The sequence below is a fragment of the Micropterus dolomieu genome, linkage group LG01, assembly GCF_021292245.1.
Source record: "Micropterus dolomieu isolate WLL.071019.BEF.003 ecotype Adirondacks linkage group LG01, ASM2129224v1, whole genome shotgun sequence".
In the NCBI taxonomy this organism is placed as follows: Eukaryota; Metazoa; Chordata; class Actinopteri; order Centrarchiformes; family Centrarchidae; genus Micropterus; species Micropterus dolomieu.
In genome coordinates this window covers 47,956,264-47,964,031 of record NC_060150.1, presented here as the reverse complement: position 1 = coordinate 47,964,031, position 7,768 = coordinate 47,956,264, and the positions used below count along the sequence as shown (strand labels likewise).

Below are 7,768 nucleotides of genomic sequence, written 5' to 3'. Positions count from 1 at the left end.
AAAAAAAAAAAAATAAGCTTAGCTAAAAATAGTTTTAATAGAAATAATCACACACATATACACAAAAATCATCCTAGCTCCACCAACAACAATGTGTTATACTCATAACATGTACGTAGTTTTGCAGCATTTTCTCTGATTAGGGCTGCACCTTAGAGCCAAGCACAGACTGGTACAGGACCGGGGTCAAGGCGAGTTATTCTTTTTTTATTTTACTGATTACACCACAACTAACTAACAGCTCTTCAGCCATCGGCTCATCTGTGTCATGTACATTGACCTGGTGTGTAATGTGGAAACAGAAGTGCTGTTAGAGAACAACAAGCCCCTGTTCAATAAAAATATCTGATCATGTTGATGAATGTTCTTTCCTATTACACAGATCTTTCCAATTTGGGGTTCTGACAACTATATATTCCTTTACAGGCCAGAATCTGAGGACTGTGGACAACATCCAGACTACTGTGTTTACATGCACCACACATGGCTGATCTTCCAGACCCAGGACAGAGTAACAGACAGTTCAGTCAGGCAATATACAGACAGTTTGTAGTGTGGAAATGTGATTATACATTGCCAATGTCCACAGTCCAGCCAGGAGAAAAGCTGATGACACAGTTCACTATGTTGCATTTTTACTACTCCCATGCATTTTAATCAATACATTATAAGTGATGAGTCCAAAAATATTAAACAGTATGAGGATAGATGGTGCTGACTGATTGTTTTGATTGCATTTTATGTGGAAATGCTAACTACTGTATAAGAGAATAATGTCAGGTATTGTAATGAGTATTGCAAACTTTTCACTAAGCTGATCCTCCATTCTGTCTTCAAAGCACATAATAAGTCAGAGGATCATGTCAATGCTATGTTTGTATGTGGGGAGCACAAGAAGCCAGTACTCCATGACTCCTCTATACATGATGCCATAATGAGGCATACAAGAAGAAGGTCCAAGAGAAATGAAAGTACATTAAAAAAAAAGTGGCTGATGTTGTTTTAACTGCAACACAATATATTTGCCAACGAGGTCATGTGAGATAGAAGGGGCAGATGACACGGGGAACTTTTTAGAAGTATTGGAGTTAATTGCAAACCATGACCCAGTGGTACAGAAAAACAATGATGAGAAGCCACAATGCAAAGTATACAAACTCTGTAATACAGATTGATATCCTCAAAGGAACTGGAAGAGGAGCAAGATGTCTGTGAAGACTCTCAGTCATCCAGGTCATAGTCATCCAACGAAGATTAAAAACAAGGGCAGAACTGAAGAAGTCCTTTGGATGAGGGACAAAACGTGTTCCAGTATCTTCAACCAAGTCCAGTTTCCCTTGACTTTAACCTTTGCTGGGTGAAGAGGAGATGTAGCTTACTGTGCTACTTTATTTAGCCAGCATTACATACCCCGTGAAACAGCCAATCAAGACTCCTCGGTGGATTCTTCCACTTCCCCTGAACTAGCAGATATAACCCCGAAATTAGTCCACAGCTTGGTATGAACATTAGTTAAAGACTTTACTTCGTCTGCAAAGCTAACACAGTTCTCCCAACTCTTTTTTTCCTCATCTCTGTCCATTCCTCTGCTCACACACTGAACCCCGCCCCTGCCGCACCTGCTCACCACCTGATCAAGCACACCGCACCTGCTGACTGGCATCAACCAATGAAAACCTTAGACTCCAGCACAATTACCACAGATAGACAAGTTGAATATACAACCCATTAACTCGTCATAACATGTTTTTTTAACTAAGCATTATCTTTTAGTTTTTTATCATAACATGTGCAACATACAACAGTTTTAACAAAAATACATCACCATATGTTTACCATCAATATGCCATGACTTTTAATATCAAATTTACTTATAATGAACTCAGTATACTATTTATTCTGGGTTACATAAATAAAACTGAAATATTAAAAACTTGAATGTAATGTCACACAGTGTCTGCATTGACCTCCACTCAAGTTTCCTAATCAGAGTACACACCTGTTGGTTGATATGTCCTCACTGCCTCTTTCACTTTGTGCCTGTCCCTAGATTAATGTCCAAGACAGCCCTAAATACCAAAAAGCCAAAAGAAAAGCTGTTAGTTTCATTCAAGTGGGATGAAAAAGGTATCCCACTCACCACAGCTTCAGTGGGTCACTGCCCAAAGCAAAACTAGCTCAGTTTAGACAAGGTGATTTTACTGTGATTCAGCAACCATTTAAATAATACAAATGTAAACTATAGAACCACTCTTTATAACTTATTATAATTTTCATGGCACAGTATTGAAATATAGTTACCCTCAAATCCATTAGTATTTTCTTCACTGAATAGGTCTGAGGTTTTCCCACACCAAGCTCTTGCAATCCATCAAGCAGTGAAGTCAAGGTTTCACCAGAGAGACATGGTAAGAATGACACCACTTCTTTTATCATTTCTTAATCCATTTTCTGAAAACACAGACATACAAACAATCCCATTTGTTAATTTACTATGGTTTTATACACTGCGTGTTTGTCACTGCAACCGGCTGCACTGTAGCCCAAAACTCATCCTTTCCGGAACAAACTAGTTTCCAAGCTTACTGCAGTTTTCAGCCACACTGTCCATGTCCATTACAAACCAAATATGTTTATAGACACACATAAATCTGGTAAAAACATCCAGTATCTTTCCTTCATACTGTATTTTTACATGTTAATTTTCAGTTTTTGAATCAGCTGACAGTTTCAGGCTGCCATTGAGGTACAGCAGGTACAGCAAAGGCAGAAGATTGTTAAATTATATTGGATTGATTAAATTACATCTACAAGTTATCCATCATTTCCACAAATTACCCTCGCTACATGTAATTCAGCTATAGAATTGTGTTCCATGAAACAAGTCTGTTCAGGCAGGGGTCACACCCAAAACTGAGATCACTTTCCCTAACCTTAAGTTAGCCCTTAAACCAAGAAAGCTTTAAAAAGTGTCTTAACACGATTGGGTTGGTGTGCATTTAGGATAAGAACATGAAACCCACATGAACACACACAAAGTGTTGAGTCCCTCTAAAGTTTCTTTCCTCTCCAGTCCACAGGGAGAAAACGGACTCAGAGACTTTGACAGTAACATAATAAAATGTTGGATTAACACTCACCCTGCCTCAGCCTTCAGTTCTGGGACTCTAACTGGAGTCTGAAATGACTGAACTATTTCAGCTACAGGTTCCTACCTGTTCTCATTGTTTCTCCTCCCCTCTACGTTTATGAGTGTGTGTGTGTGTGTGTGTGTGTGTGTGTGTGTGTGTGTGTGTGTGTGTGTGTGTGTGTGTGTGTGTGTGTGTGTGTGTTTAACAGGATTTGTTAGTTTTTATATGCATCTGTCACTTGGTTTGAACAGGTAGAATTAAAAGGAGTTTTGGTCAAAACGTTGGAACTCAGAAATAGTTGGAAGTTTAAATAATGTAAATAATGTGTTTTGTTTAATTTAAGACATTAGAGCTTTAAACTAAATGAAACTGAACTTAAGGTGACCTATTTCAGACTTGTAGGGAACACAAACACTCCTTCATGTTCCTCTGGATCTGGAGCTTTCTGTGTGACAGGAGAAGGTGGGTTAAAGTGAACAAGCTTTCAGCTCAGCTCAGGAGCCCCTGTCCCCCTGACTCTTCTTCTGTTTTACAAAAGGACCAAGGACACGTCATTTCCGGCACCCTGGTTTTGGAAATGCAGTCATTAAAACAGTTTTTTTAACATTGAGAATCACCTCAACCACAAGTGGCCCTTGAGCAAACAGTGTTCCAGCCACAGACCTATCTGGATGTGTTTATAGCCTTTTGTACTATGTATTGCCCTTTAGCGTGTTGGGTAATTTTATGGACAGAGTTGGCTTTCTGGTGAAATGGATCTAGTACTGTACTGTGGGGTGCAGTAAATTGTGAGTTTATTGAGTGTCCTACTCTAGAGGGGTTTAATCGGTGTACTAAGGAAAGTCTGCTGTTGATTGCTGATCACTATGAGCTAGCTGTTTCTAGACAAATGAAGAAGCAGGCTGTTAAGGCAGAGTTACTTGCTGCATTGGTGGAAAAGGGCATTTTGCCACAGCTTCAGAGTGTTCCAGAAACTCCCGAGCAGTCATGTCAAACTTCTGGTGAAGCAGTAAGACTTAAAGAATTGGAAGTTGAATTGCAGCGTCTGGCGTTAAAGGATAAAGAACTTAACTATTTGAGTGATCTCGAAATGAAGAAGCTTGATCTCCGCATGCGTGAATTGGAGCTTGGTGTTGCTTCTCAAGTTTCGTCTAGATCTTCAAACTTTGATGTAAGCAGAAACATTCGCTTAGTTCCTCTTTTTAATGAAAAGGATGTTGACAATTATTTATTATTTATTAAGAATGCCTTTGTGGATCGTCCTTTTTGAAATGTTGGTAAGCCTTTTGAGAACCTGATTCCTACTGGGAAGGATAGGCATAGTGAAGTCGTTGAGGGGGGCAGAAATGTTGGTCCCTTGGAGGTTGATGTTGAGGCTGAGGATGATTTGAAGGTAAAAGACATCATGTGCTTTTATTGTAATAAAAAAAAAAAAAAAAGGAGGACATATTGTGGCAGGCTGTCCTGTGTTGAAAAAGCAAAGTGTGAAGCCTGTAGCTTTAGTAAACAAACTTGATAAAAATTTAAATGAACCTGTGTTGTCTAAAGACATGTCTATTGACCTGACTGTATTTACTCCATTTGTTATGGATGGTGTTATCTCGTTGCCTGGTAACAAACTTAAAGTGCCGGTAAAGTTTTGCCATTGCAGACTCCAGTAATGAGTCTGCTGTGGGTTCTGACGTTCCTGTGTTGGGTTTTTGTATGGAAGACATTGATGTGCCTCTGCATAGGGTCTGTGTGGAGTCTGACCTTGTGTCAGGAGAGGTGTCTGTGGGGGTGCGTCCTGGTTTCCCTACAAAAGGGATTGCCTTTTTGATGGGTAATGATTTGTTGGTGGAAAGGTGTTGGTTAAACCTGAAGTGACGCCGATTCCTGTTAGACAGGTTCCTGATGAGCTTGCTCACAAGGTTTCCCAAGGTTTTTACTGCATGTGCTGTTACTCGATCTGTGTAAACAGGATGAAGAGTGAAAGTTTTCTTTTTAATCCAGATAATGGTCACTCATTTTCTCCAGTGGGGGCTGAGAGTAACGCCACAAGGGCAGAGCTTTCCTGAGGCTGAGCGTTTATCCTTATCTCGTGAACAGTTGATTGATGCGCAGTGCATCTGCTGCAGATGAATGGAGGGCTGTAACCCAAATTGTAGTTCCATGAGCATATCGAGCAGAGATTTTGAAGCTGGCTCATGATAGTCCTCTTGCTGGTCACTTGGGTATTAAGAAAACGTATAATCATATTTTGCGCCATTTCTTTTGGCCTGGGTTAAAGAGGGATGTTTCACGTTATTGTAAGTCTTGTCATCTATGTCAGGTAGTTGGGAAACCAAACCAGACCGTCCCTCCTGCTCCACTATATCCGATTCCGGTGGTATGTGAGTCATTTGAACGGGTTCTGGTTGACTGTGTGGGCCCCCTGCCTCGTACAAAAACTGGTAATAAGTTTTTGTTGACTGTGATGTGTGCGTCCACTCCATTTCCAGAAGTCTTCCCTTTACGGAAGATCTCAACTCCAGCGGTTTTAAAGGCTTTGACAAAGTTTTTTTCATTGTTTGCTTTGCCGAAGGTTGTACAAACAGATCAGGGTTCAAACTTTGTCGCGTGTGTTTGCTCAGGTGCTGAAGCAGTTAAATATTAAACACTGTCACTCTAGTGCATACCATCCGGAAAGTCAGGGCGCACTTGAGCGTTTTCACCAGACATTAAAAAACCATGTTGTGTACTTACTGCCTGGAGTTCAAGAAAGATTGGGATGAAGGAGTTCACATGCAGATGTTTGCTGTAAGGGAGGTGGTTCAGGAATCTTTGAGGTTTAGTCCATCGGAGTTAGTATTTGCCCATACTGTGCGTGGGCCATTGAAGTTATTTAAAGAGAAGTGGCTTTAAGAGGGGACAGAACAAAACTTGTTGGACTATATGAGTAGCTTCAGATTTAAATTACGCAGAGCTTGTGAGATAGCTGGGGATAATCTTGAAGCAGGGCAGGATGAAGGTGTGGTTTGATAAATGTGCTCAAAATAGAGAATTTCTGCCTGGGGATAAGGTTTTAGTGTTGCCGTTCCTGGGTCTAGTTTGCAGGCTCGCTACAGCGGGCCTTATGTGGTTCAGAAGAAGGTTGGCGATAGAGACTACCTGATAGCCACTCCTGATCGCTGCCGTAGATCTCGTCTGTCATGTTAATATGCTGAAGTCTTACTGTGACGGGCAACAGATGCAGCCGGACATGGTGTCCAGTTCTGGTGCAGGGGAGGGTGCTGTGATTATTGGGGAGGTGTCCAGTATTGACGCTGGTGCACATCCTGTGTGTTCGGTGACGGGTGTAGTCTCAGGTGAACTGACCACTTCTGATTTTGGTGATAGTTTGTTTTCTGTAGCCTTGACGCAAGGGAAGTTATCGAACTACACAATTCTGGATGACGGTGACTCATGTGTCTGTTTTTTCCCTCAGGTGTCTTAGGTTTGGGTGACGAGGGGAGACACTGATAAGAGGGCGCTTGGCTCTCGCTCTGGTCCACCTTCCAGCCATGGCAGCAGCAGCACCTCCGAGACTGCGACTAATTTGTATTTCCTTGATTATTGTTCTTATATTTCTGATAGGACTGGTAGTTTAGTTTTTGCGGCTTTATTTCTGTTTGTTTAGTTAGGGATTAGTTTAGGGTAGAGGGGGGCTTCCCGTTCTTTTGTTTGTTTTGGCCAGCCCATCAGATTTGTTGTTTTGTTTAAGTTAAATTTTGAACTTATTTCATGTTTATTTCAATAAACTTATGTTTGCATTACTCCTGGACTCTTCGGTTATGTTCAACCCCCTCTTATAACGAGCTTTGGTGGGGGGGGGGGGGGCGTAACAAACAGTCATACATGTAGACAACAAATATTAGCTTATGGGTCCAGTAGTATGTGTATATAACACATTTAGTATTTCTTAGCTCACACTACAAACTTGTAAACACATTATATATACCTTTATAAATAATTAATTAATTAGGTGTTAACATTAATGAGACTTAATGTGTGTTAGAAATGTCATAAAACAAATTTATTATTGGCTTGCAAGATATTTATTTGCACTTATTAGCATCTTGTTAACAGTTTATAGACTTATTAATAAGTTGATATTACTCACTCCTTTGCAGCTACTGGAACTAAAGTGGAAACAGCGTCTTATTAAGATTCCTACTCTGACTCCACCCTGTGCTACAGCACAGAGGCACTGAAATTTTTCAAACTTCTGTTTGAGTGGAAGTTTAACAGGAGTTTCTTTTTGTTTCTGTGTTTAATTGAAAGTTATGAAATGTAAACAATCAAATAAAAAAAACTTCCAAATCCTTCTTTTAATTATTTTATAAACATTTACTCATCTTAATAACTGTTCCCACTTTTGCTGCAAAGGAACAATGTTGATTGTTTGTAAATGCATAATGAAGGATTTATTAGCCTTTATAAGGCAGTAATATAAACCTATTATAGTCTGATTACTCTCATTAAACATCCTATTACCACCACCATATATGTGTGTGTATGTATGTATATATACATACATATACATATACATATATATATATACATACATATACATATACATATATATATATACATACATATACATATATACATATACATACACATACATATACATATAC

The 7,768-nt window shown here is 39.7% G+C and overlaps 1 long non-coding RNA gene across 1 annotated transcript; it reads left to right on the top strand.

Annotated features, from left to right (window-relative positions):
• The first annotated feature begins 2,167 nt into the window (after positions 1-2,167).
• LOC123968698 lies at positions 2,168-6,904 on the top strand. Its single transcript, XR_006824526.1, has 3 exons — positions 2,168-2,234; positions 2,336-2,408; positions 6,577-6,904. It is a non-coding gene; the product is annotated as an uncharacterized LOC123968698 (long non-coding RNA).
• The last annotated feature ends 864 nt before the right edge of the window (positions 6,905-7,768 follow it).